This window comes from Arachis hypogaea, chromosome 9 (assembly GCF_003086295.3).
Source record: "Arachis hypogaea cultivar Tifrunner chromosome 9, arahy.Tifrunner.gnm2.J5K5, whole genome shotgun sequence".
Taxonomy (NCBI): Eukaryota; Viridiplantae; Streptophyta; class Magnoliopsida; order Fabales; family Fabaceae; genus Arachis; species Arachis hypogaea.
This window is the reverse complement of record NC_092044.1, coordinates 16,140,602-16,152,466: the sequence shown is the minus strand read 5'-3', so window position 1 is coordinate 16,152,466 and position 11,865 is coordinate 16,140,602.

The window sequence follows — 11,865 nt, the reverse complement described above, 5'->3', positions numbered from 1 at the left end:
TGAACCTTTTCAGATTGTGACTTAGCTTTGCTCAAGTCCCCAATTAGAGGTGTTCAGAGTTCTTAAGCACACTTTTTTGCTTTAGATCACGACTTTAACCACTCAGTCTCAAGCTTTTCACTTGGACCTGCATGCCACAAGCACATGGTTAGGGACAGCTTGATTTAGCCGCTTAGGCCTGGATTTATTTCCTTGGGCCCTCCTATCCATTGATGCTCAAAGCCTTGGATCCTTTTTACCCTTGCCTTTTGGTTTAAAGGGCTATTGGCTTTTTCTACCTCTTTTGCTTCTCTTTTTTTTATAGTTTTTTTTTCACTGCTTTTTCTTGCTTCAAGAATTACTTTCATGATTTTTCAGATCAACAATAATATTTCTCTTGTTCATCATTCTTTCAGGAGCCAACTATTTTAACATTCATAAAATTCAATATAAAAAATATCCACTGTTCAAGCATTCATTCAGAAGACAAAAAGTATTGCCACCACATATAAATAATTAGAATTTTCCTTATTAAAACTCGAAAAAATTAAATTGCCTCTTTATTCTAAAAATCTACTATTTTATTCATGTTTGATGATGATGAGAAAAATAAATTATAGCTTAATTGGAAATAAAATCAAAATAGATATACTAATTACTACTACTCATATATAACTTCTAAGGTATATTCCTAATAAGAACAATTATCACAGAGTTAAGTTTAAGATTAGGACTCAACAACCTTTGGTTTGGGAGATGATGGGTGCTCCTTCAACTTGTGGGGTGTCTGGTCCTTTAAGAGACAGCTTCTGGCGCTTCAGCTCCTGTATCTTCGGATATTCGTCTTCTTTCAGATCGAATTTAACTTCCGGGATCACTGATCTCAGACCCATTATTTTGTGGTAATGGTCTGCATGTTCTTTGGTTAAGAACTTCTCTTAATTCCAAAGTGGTTTTGGAATATTCTCTTTCTTGCCTCTTGAAGTAGTTTGTTTTCCCTTAGGTGCCATGATTTTGAAGAGTTTTAGCTCAGTGATCACGAAAAAACACACCAAACTTAGAGATTTGCTTGTCCTCAAGCAAAAGAAAGGAAAGGAGAGGAATAGAAGAAGAGGCAATTTCGAAATTTCAAAAGATATGATGAGATTTTGAAAAAGATAACTTTGAATTCAAAAGATAATATGATGAGTTTGGAAAAGATTTGAGAAGAAATTAAAAAGATTTGAAAAGAATTCAAAAAGATAATTGAGTTTTGAAAAAGGTTTGAAAAGATATTGAAGAAAAATTAAGAAACATGTTTAGGATTAAAAATTTTTGGAATTGAAGTTGAAAGATGAGAGTTCGTAATATGTTTATACAAGAAATCATGAATTGAAACATGAAAAAATGAAAAAAAATTTGAAGTGAAAACGAATTTACCTCCTCCCCACAATCCTGGCGTTAAATGCCCAAACGCTGCATGTTTTGGGCGTTTAACGCCCATTTGCAGCTTCTCCTGGGCGTTCAACGCCCAGCTGTTGCTTCTAACTGGCGTTGAACGTCAGGAACTCCTTTGTCACTGGGCATTTTTCTGAACGCCCAGGACGCTATAAATCTGGCATTGAACACCCAGAAGGTGCTTCTTTCTGGTGTTCAACGCCCAGATGGCTATCCTTACTGGCGTTGAACGCCCAGTGAGTGCTTCTTTTGGGTGTTCAGCGCCCAAAACAGCTCTTACTGGCTTTTTTCGCACTAGTGAGCTTCTTTTTGCTGTTTTATCCTCTGAATCCTTCTGTAACTCTGTAAACTCAAGCAATTACTATTTTACCTTGAAGATAATTGACATAAACTTGTAAAAATCAATTAATTAACAAATAAGCCTTGTAAATGGCTGGGTTGCTTCCCAGCAAGCGCTTCTTTATTGTCTTTAGCTGGACTATTACTGAGCTTTAATCAAGTCTCAGTTTTGAGCATTCTTGCTCAAAATTGCTTTCAAGATAATGTTTAACTCTCTGTCCGTTAAAAATGAACTTTTTGTTAGAATCATTATCCTGAAGCTCCACGTATCCATATGGTGACACACTTGTAATCACATATGCACCTCTTCACCAGGATTTCAATTTCCCGGGGAATAATCTGAGCCTAGAATTAAATAGCAGAACTTTCTGCCCTGGCTCAAAGACTCTGGATGATAATTTCTTATCATGCCATCTTTTTGTTTTCTCTTTGTAAATTTTTGCATTTTCGAAAGCATTGAGTTTGAATTCCTCTAGCTCATTTAACTGGAGCAAACATTTTTCTCCAGCTAACTTGGCATCAAGGTTTAGGAATCTGGTTGCCTAATAGGCCTTATGTTCCAGTTCCACTGGCAAGTGACAGGCCTTTCCATACACCAGCTGGTATGGAGAAGTTCTTATAGGTGTCTTGAATGCTGTTCTATATGCCCACAGAGCATCATCCAAGCTTCTTGCCCAATCCCTTCTACGGTTAATCACAGTCTGTTCCAGGATTCTTTTAAGTTCTCTATTAGAGACTTCAGCTTGCCCATTTGTCTGTGGATGATATGGAGTAGCTACCCTGTGGCTAACTCCATATCGAACCAAAGCAGAGTAAAGCTGTTTATTGCAAAAATGAGTGCCCCCATTACTGATTAGTACTCTAGGGATACCAAATCTGCAGAAGATGTGTTTCTGGAGGAATTTCAGCACTGTCTTAGTATCATTAGTGGGTGTTGCAATAGCTTTCACCCATTTGGATACATAATCCACTGCCACCAGAATATAAGTGTTTGAGTATGATGGTGGGAAAGGTCCCATGAAGTCAATACCCCATACATCAAACAACTCAATTTTCAAGATCCCTTGTTGAGTCATGGCATAACTGTGAGGTAGATTGCCAGATCTTTGGCAACTGTCACAATTAAATACAAACACTCGGGAGTCTTTATAGAGAGTAGGCCAGTAGAAGCCACATTGGAGTACTCTTATAGCTGTTCGCTCACTTCTAAAATGTCCTCCATACTGTGATCCATGGCAGTGCCAGAGGAACTTCTGTGCTTCTTCTTTAGGCACACATCTACAGATTACTCCGTCTGCACATCTCTTGAAAAGATATGGTTCATCCCAAAGATAGTACTTTGCATCCGTGATCAACTTCTTTACTTGCTGCCTACTGTATTCTTTGGGTATGAACCTCACTGCCTTATAGTTTGCAATGTCTGCAAACCATGGTACTTCCTGGATGGCAAAGAGTTGCTCATCCAGAAAGTTTTCAGAGATCTCAGTAAGAGGGAGGGACGCCCCTTCTACTGGTTCTATTCGGGACAGGTGATCTGCTACTTGATTCTCTGTCCCTTTTCTGTCTCTTATTTCTATATCAAACTCTTGCAGAAGCAATACCAATCTTATGAGTCTGGGTTTTGAATCTTGCTTTGTGAGTAGATATTTAAGAGCAGCATGGTCAGTGTACACATTCACTTTTGATCCTACTAAATAAGATCTGAACTTATCAATGGTGTAAACCACTGCAAGTAACTCTTTTTCTGTGGTTGTGTAGTTCTTCTGTGCGTCATTTAGAACACGACTGGCATAATAAATGAGGTGCAGAAGCTTGTCATGCCTTTGTCCCAACACTGCACCAATGGCATGGTCACTGGCATCACACATTAATTCAAATGGTAATGTCCAGTCTGGTGTAGAGATGACTGGTGCTGTGTGACGAATGAATTTTTGCCGGTATAGAAATTATCAAGTAATCAATCGTAGTATAGTCTAAACCGACGCAAAATCCATCATCAAAGTAATTCTACAATCTATAACCGAGAGTATTAGTCCCGAGTCGTTCCTCCCTAGGAATGCTACAAGGATGCATGTTATTGGTTAAGTGGTCTTTTGTGGCTTGAAGAGTGTGGCATAAAAGTGCTAATAAAAGAAAACAACAATCAATCAATATTAAAAGCCTTGGCCAAGGTTGAACATTGGAAGTTCCATCACTATAGCTTCCTTCAATTGTGATGACAAAGGAGTGTTGCTTTACTTAGTTAACCCCTAATTATAGAGGGAAGTCAAGTAAAAGTAACTAACTTGAGTCACAAGTCCTAGTCTTACCCTAGGGAAGTCTAGCTTTAGTGCACTCCAAGTCAATTAGCAATTCTCAATTCTTAATCAACAATTGACATCCATTATTCAAGTGTCTCCAATGACTCAACTACTAGGCCAAGTAAGGGAATACTACTCCATATCTAAAGTTGGCATTTTCTCAAACACTTGGAGAGCGAGAATGAAAGACATAGTAAAATTGAGAGAAAAGAATTAGGATCAAAGCAATTCAATACAAGAGATTAACAACAATCAACAATGAACAACAATGAAAATGAAATCTTCAATGAATCAATAGAATCCAATAACAACAAAGTTGAATCTAAGACTTATGAGAATTGAACAATTACAAACACTAATGAGATTAGAGAAGAGGATCTACAACATGAACAAAGTAAATTGAGTGTTGTAATGGATCTCACCAAGGAATGGTTGAGAATTGAGAAAATGAAGATGAATCCTAGAGAGAAGTTGGAGTTTCTCTCTCTACAAATGTAACTAACTAAAAATATCTACCTAAGGATCTAAAATTAGTCTATGGATGTGAATGTGTATCAATCCCCTTCAATCCTTGGCTCTTAAATGCATTTTGACGCCAAAGTTGGTTGCTGAAACCTTCCAAAATCGCCAGGCACGTGTTGCAATAAAAGAATCACGTGCGGACCACGACGCGTGCGCGCACGGTGCGCGTGCGCGTCTCTGGCTAATTCTGCGATGTGCGCGCGAGCGCCTTGTGCGCGTAGGCGTGCTTGGCCGAGATCAACTCTTTGGCTTTTTATGCTTCTCTCCACTTGCATGCTTCCTTCCTTGCTTCCTTTGATCCATGCCTAGCCTATTTCAATCCTGTAATTACTAGCAAACACATCAAGGCATCTTATGGAATCAAAGAGAAATTAGAATTCATCAAAATAAGGATTGAAAAGCATGTTTTTACACTTAAGCACAAATATGGGAGAGATACAAAACCATGCTAATTCATAGGCTAAATGTGACAAAAGGTTATCAAAAATACTCTAAATTCAATACAAAACAAACCGTCAAATTGGGGTTTGTCACTGTGACCAGCTTAGCTTTCAGAGTTTCAAACGCCTGCAGACACTCTTTATCAAAGATAAATGGCATGCCAGCAGCTAGCAGATTACTCAGAGGTTTGGCGATTTTTTAAAAATTCTTTATAAACCTCCTATAAAATTCTGCATGCCCCAGAAAGCTTCTGATTGCCTTAACATTGGCAGGTGGTGGTAATATTTCAATCACCTCTACCTTAGCTTGATCCACTTCTATTCCCTTGTTCGAAATTTTGTGCCTAAGGACAATTCCTTCAGTCACTATAAAGTGACATTTCTCCCAGTTTAAAACCAGGTTAGTCTCTTGGCACCTCTTTAGAACAAGTGCTAAATGGTCAAGACAGGAGTTGAATGAGTCTCCAAATACTGAAAAGTCATCCATGAATACTTCCAGAAATTTTTCCACCATATCAGAGAAAATTGAGAGCATGCACCTTTGAAAGGTTACAGGTGCATTGCACAGACCAAATGGCATCCTTCTGTATGCAAATACTCCAGATGGACATGTGAATGCTGTTTTCTCTTAATCCTGAGGATCTAATGCAATTTGATTATAACCTGAATATCCATCCAGGAAGCAGTAGTATTCATGATCTGCTAGTCTTTCTAGCATCTGGTCTATGAATGGTAAAGGAAAATGATCATTTCTGGTAGCTGTATTGAGCCTTCTGTAATCAATACACATACGCCACCCTGTAACTGTTCTTGTAGGAACCAGTTCATTTTTTTCATTATGAACCACTGTCATGCCACCCTTCTTAAGGACGACTTGGACAGGGCTTACCCAGAGGCTATCAGAAATGGGATAAATAATTCCAGCCTCTAGTAATTTAGTGACCTCCTTCTGCACCACCTTTTTCATGGCTGGATTCAGCTGCCTCTGTGGTTGAACCACTGGCTTAGCGTCACCCTCCAATAGGATCTTGTGCATGCATCTGGCTGGGCTAATGCCCTTAAGATCACTGATGGACCACCCAAGAGCTGTCTTGTATGTCCTTAGCACTTGAATTAGTGCTTCCTCTTCCTGTGGCTCTAAGGTAGAGCTTATGATTACAGAAAAGGTATCACCTTCTCCCAGAAAATGCATATTTCAGGGATGGTGGTAATGGTTTGAGCTCGGGTTTGGGAGATTTCTTCTTGAGGGATTTTCAGAGGTTTTATTATTCTCTCTGGTTCCTCCAGATCAGGCTGGGCATCTTTAAAGATATCCTCTAGCTCTGATTCGAGACTCTCAGTCATATTGACCTCTTTTACCAGAGAGTCAATAATATCAATGCTCATGCAGTCATTTTGGGTGTCTGGATGCTGCATAGCTTTGACAACATTCAACTTAAACTCGTGCTCATTGACTCTCAGGGTCACTTCCTCTTTTTGGACGTCAATGAGGGTTCTTCCAGTTGCTAGGAAAGGTCTTCCTAGAATGAGAGTTGCACTCTTGTGCTCCTCTATTTCCAGCACCACAAAGTCAGTGGGAAAGGCAAATGGCCCAACCTTGACAATCATGTCTTCAATTATGCCTGATGGGTATTTAATGGAGCCATCAGCAAGTTGGAGACATATCCGGGTAGGTTTAACTTCATCAGTCAACCCAAGCTTTTTGATAGTAGCTGCAGGTATTAGGTTAACACTTGTCCCAAGATCACATAGAGCTTGCTTGGTACAAGTACCTTCTAATGTGCATGGTATCATAAAGCTTCCGGGATCTTTAAGCTTCTCAAGTAAGCTTTTCAGAATGACTGCACTACATTCTTCAGTGAGGTAGACTTTTTCAGTTTCCCTCCAATCCTTCTTATGACTTAAGATCTCTTTCATGAACTTAGCATAAGAGGGTATTTTCTCAAGTGCCTCTGCAAACAGAATCTTTATTTCAAGAGTCCTGAGGTAGTCTGTAAATCGAGCAAATTGCTTATCATGTTCCGCTTAGCAGAGTTTCTGAGGATAAGGCATTTTGGTTTTGTATTCCTCAACCTTAGTTGATGTAAGTTTATTGCCTATAGATGTGGATTGAGAAGCCTTTTTAGAGGGGTTGCTATCAGCACTTGTATGTGTCTGATCTCTCACTGGCGTTTGAATGCCAAGGGTGGAAGCTGGAGTGGCGTTAGACGCCAACTCCTTACCTGTTTCTGGCGTTTGAACGCCAGAACTGTGCTTCCTTTGGGCGTTCAACGCCAATTCCTTGCTTGTTTCTGGCGTTGAACGCCAGGACTGAGCATGGTTTGGGCGTTCAACGCCAACTTTCCACTCATTTTCTGGCGTTTGAGCGCCAGGATTATTCTTCTCTGGGCTCTTATTGTCCTCAGATGGATTTTGGGTGGTTTGCTCATTTCTTGGCTTCCTGCTACCTTGATGTGAGGTATTTAATGTTTTCCCACTTCTTAATTGAACTGCTTGGCACTCTTCTGTTATTTGTTTTGATAACTGTTCTTCTGTTTGCTTCAACTGTACTTCCATATTCATATTAGCCATTTTTGTTTCTTGTAGTATCTCCTTGAATTCGACTAACTATTTTGTTAGAAAATCTAATTGCTGATTGAATTCAGCAGCTTGATCTGCATAACTGAGTTCAGCAGTTACTGTTTTAGCCTATTCGTTGATGGAAGATTCACTGCTTAGGTACATATGCTGATTTCTAGCAACTGTATCAATAAGCTCTTGAGCTTCTTCTATTGTCTTTCTCATGTGAATAGATCCACCAGCTGAGTGGTCTAGAGAAATCTGAGCTATTTCTGTAAGCCCATAGTAGAAGATGTCTAACTGCACCCACTCTGAAAATATTTCAGAGGGGCATTTTCTTAGCATCTCTCTGCATCTCTCCCAGACATCATAAAGGGATTCATTATCTCCTTGTTTGAAGCCTTGGATACTCAGCCTTAGCTGTGTCATCCATTTTGGAGAAAAATAGTGATTCAGGAATTTTTCTGACAGCTGTTTTCATGTCTTTATTTTGTCCTTAGGTTGGTTATTTAACCACCTCTTAGCTTGGTCCTTTACAGCAAATGAAAACAGTAATAATCTGTAGACATCCTGATCTACTTCTTTATCATGTACTGTGTCAACAATTTGTAAAAATTGTGCCAGAAACTCTGTAGGTTCTTCTTGTGGAAGACCGAAATACTGGCAACTTTGCTACACCATGATAATGAGCTGAGGATTCAACTCAAAACTACTGACTCCAATGGAGGGTATATAGATACTACTCCCGTATGAAGCAGTAGTAGGGTTAGCATATGACCTCAGAGTCCTTTTGGACTGTTCATTTCCACTTAAATCCATAATGGAGAAAGGGAGATTATGTGAATTTATTTTATTATATAGAAAATTTTTGAAATAATAATAATAAAATAAGATAAAATAAAGACAACAATGAAAATAAAAATAAATAAAAATGAAAATAAAAATAAAATAAAAAAATAAAAAATACTTTATGAAGATTTTCGAAAAAGTGAGGAGAGAGAAAGTGGTTAGGATATTTTTGAAATTGAAATCTAAATTTTTTTAAAAAATTTCGAAAAGATGGCTTAAAATTAGTTAGAAAAGATATTTTTTTAAATTTTGAATTTTATGATGAAAGAGAAAAACACACAGAAGACATAAGACTTAAAATTTTTTAGATCTAATGCTCCTTGTTTTCAAAAATTTTGGAGGGAAAATACCAAGGAACACCAAATTTAAAAATTTTAAGATCAAAACACAAGGAAGACTCAAGAACACCTTGAAGATTCACAAGAACAACAAGAACAAAAGAAAGAACACCAAACTTAAAATTTTTAGAAAACCAAAATAAATTTTTGAAAATTAAAGAAAATTAATAAGAAAACACCAAACTTAAAGTTTGGCACAAGATTCAATCAAAGAAAAATTATTTTTGAAAAAGATTTTAAAAAGAAGATACCCAATTGCCAAGAACATAAGTCAACGCTCTAGCCAACTGAGCTATAAATGTAATGTGTTTTAATATTGTATATAAAAAATATATTTTTGAAAACTAAAATTTTGAAAAAGCACAAGGAAAACAGAAAAAACACAAAAATAGAAAAAACCAAAGATCAAACAAGAAAATTTGACAAGAACAATTTGAAGATCAAGAAAAAATAAATAACATGCAATTCGAAAATTTAAAGAAAAATATAAAATATGCAATTGACACCAAACTTAAAATATAAAACTAAACTCACATAAAAATTAAAAATTAATAAGGAAAAAATTAATATTTTTTGAAAAATTTTTGAAAAGAAAATAAAGGACTCAGATTTAATGACTTTATAGCATCAAAAATAAATTATTCCTAATCTAAGCAACAAAATAAACCTTTAGTTGTCCAAACTCGAACAATCCCCGGCAACGGCACCAAAAACTTGGTGCACGAAATTGCAATCACACTTTTGCAATCCGCACAACTAACCAGCAAGTGCACTGGGTCGTCCAAGTAATACCTTACGTGAGTAAGGGTCGAATCCCACAGAGATTGTTGGTTTGAAGCAAGCTATGGTTATCTTATTATTCTTAGTTAGGATACCAATAGGATTCTTTAGCCTCAATTGTAAAAAGTGAAAGTGCATAAAATAAGTAATTGTTACTCAATAATGGAGAATATGTTGGAGTTTTGGAGATGCTTTGTCTTCTGAATTCGTGTAACATAATGCTTCCTCACTTTCAAAAGTGCAAAGTTCCTTCCATGGCAAGCTGTATGTAGGGCGTCACCGTTGTCAATGACTACTTCCCATCCTCTCAGTGAAAATGGTCCAAATGCTCTGTCACAGTACGGCTAATCATCTGTTGGTTCTCGATCATGTCGGAATAGAATCCATTGATTCTTTTGCGTTTGTCATCACACCCAACAATCGCAAGTTTGAAGCTCGTCACAGACATTCAATCCTTGAATCCTACTCGGAATACCACAGACAAGGTTTAGACTTTTCGGATTCTCGTGAATGCCGCCATCAATTCTAGCTTATACCACGAAGATTCTGATTAAGAAATCTAAGAGATACTCATTCAATCTAATGTAGAACGGAGATGGTTGTCAGGCACACGTTCGTGGATTGAGGAAGGTGATGAGTGTCACGGATCATCACCTTCTTCATAGTGAAGTGCGAATGAACATCTTAGATAGGAACAAGCATGTTTAAATGGAAAACATAATAATTGCATTAATTCATCGAGACGCTGCAGAGCTCCTCACCCCCAACAATGGAGTTTAGAGACTCATGCTGTCAAAGAGTATATAATTCAGATCTAAAAATGTCATGAGATACAAAATAAATCTCTAAAAGTTGTTTAAATACTAAACTAGTAACCTAGGTTTACAGAAAATGAATCAACTAAGATGGATAGTGCAGAAATCCACTTCTGGGGCCCACTTGGTGTGTGCTGGGGCTGAGACTTAAGCTTCTCACGTGCCTGGGCTGTTTCTGGAGTTGAACGCCAGGTTGTAACCTGTTTCTGGCGTTGAACTCCCACTTGCAACCTGTTTCTGGCGCTGAACGCCAGACTGCAACATGGAACTGGCGTTTAGCGCCAGTTTACGTCATCTATCTTCGCGCAAAGTATGAACTATTATATATTGCTGGAAAGCCCTAGATGTCTACTTTCCAACCCAATTGAGAGCGCGCCAATTGGACTCCTGTATCTCCAAAAAATCCATTTCGAGTGCAGGGAGGTCAGAATCCAACAACATCAGCAGTCCTTTTTCAGCCTGAATCAAATTTTAACTCAGCTCCTTCAATTTCAGCCAAAAAGTACCTAAAATCACAGAAAAATACACAAACTCATAGTAAACTCCAGAAATATGAATTTTGCTCAAAAACTAATAAAAATATATTAAAAACTAACTAAAACACACTAAAATCTACATGAAATTACCCCCAAAAAGCGTATAAAATATCCGCTCATCACTTGCGTATGAAGAAAACTGAGGTACATAACATATATATACAGAAAACAAGAGTAGAGGGTTAAGAGTACAAAGTAACAAACTCCTGACTCAGCCTGCGAAGCTAAGGCTGACTGGAGAATATTTACTTTTATATATATATATATATATATATATATATATATATATATATATATATATATATATATATATATATATAACCCAAAGTCCAAAATACATATATAAAAATCTAGTTCTCCTCACACCTCAAAGAGGCACAAAAGTAAAAATAAATATTTACTTATATATATACATAACCCCAATGTAGTTGATTGTTAGTAGCTTAGGATTTATGATAGTAGTCAATAGAATTTTTTATAAATATCGAATATTATCATGACATATATTGTAACGCAAAACACTTTACTATTGAAAATTTGACCAAACTAGAGAAGAGAATTTAAGAAGAGAAAATAAAAAAACCTTAATATAATTATTTTATACAACGATATTTAAGTATTTAGCACCAAATACAAACACACAATAATATTTTAATTATGGATAAAGTATATTTTTTGTTTTTAAAATTTGGTAAAATTTTTAAAAATATTTTTAAATTATACTTTGTTTTAATTTTGTCTCAAAAATTTTTTATTTGCATCAAATATTCTTTCGATGACTAAATTTTTAAAAAATTTAAGACCAATCTAACAATAATGTACAAAAATTATGCTTGATTTGCTTGTGTTGATGGTTATTTTTATAAAAATATTAAATTAATCTTAAATTTTTTTAAAAATTAACTGTCAATAGTATATTTGATACAAATAAAAAATTTCTAGAACAAAACTGAAACAAAATAAAATTTAAA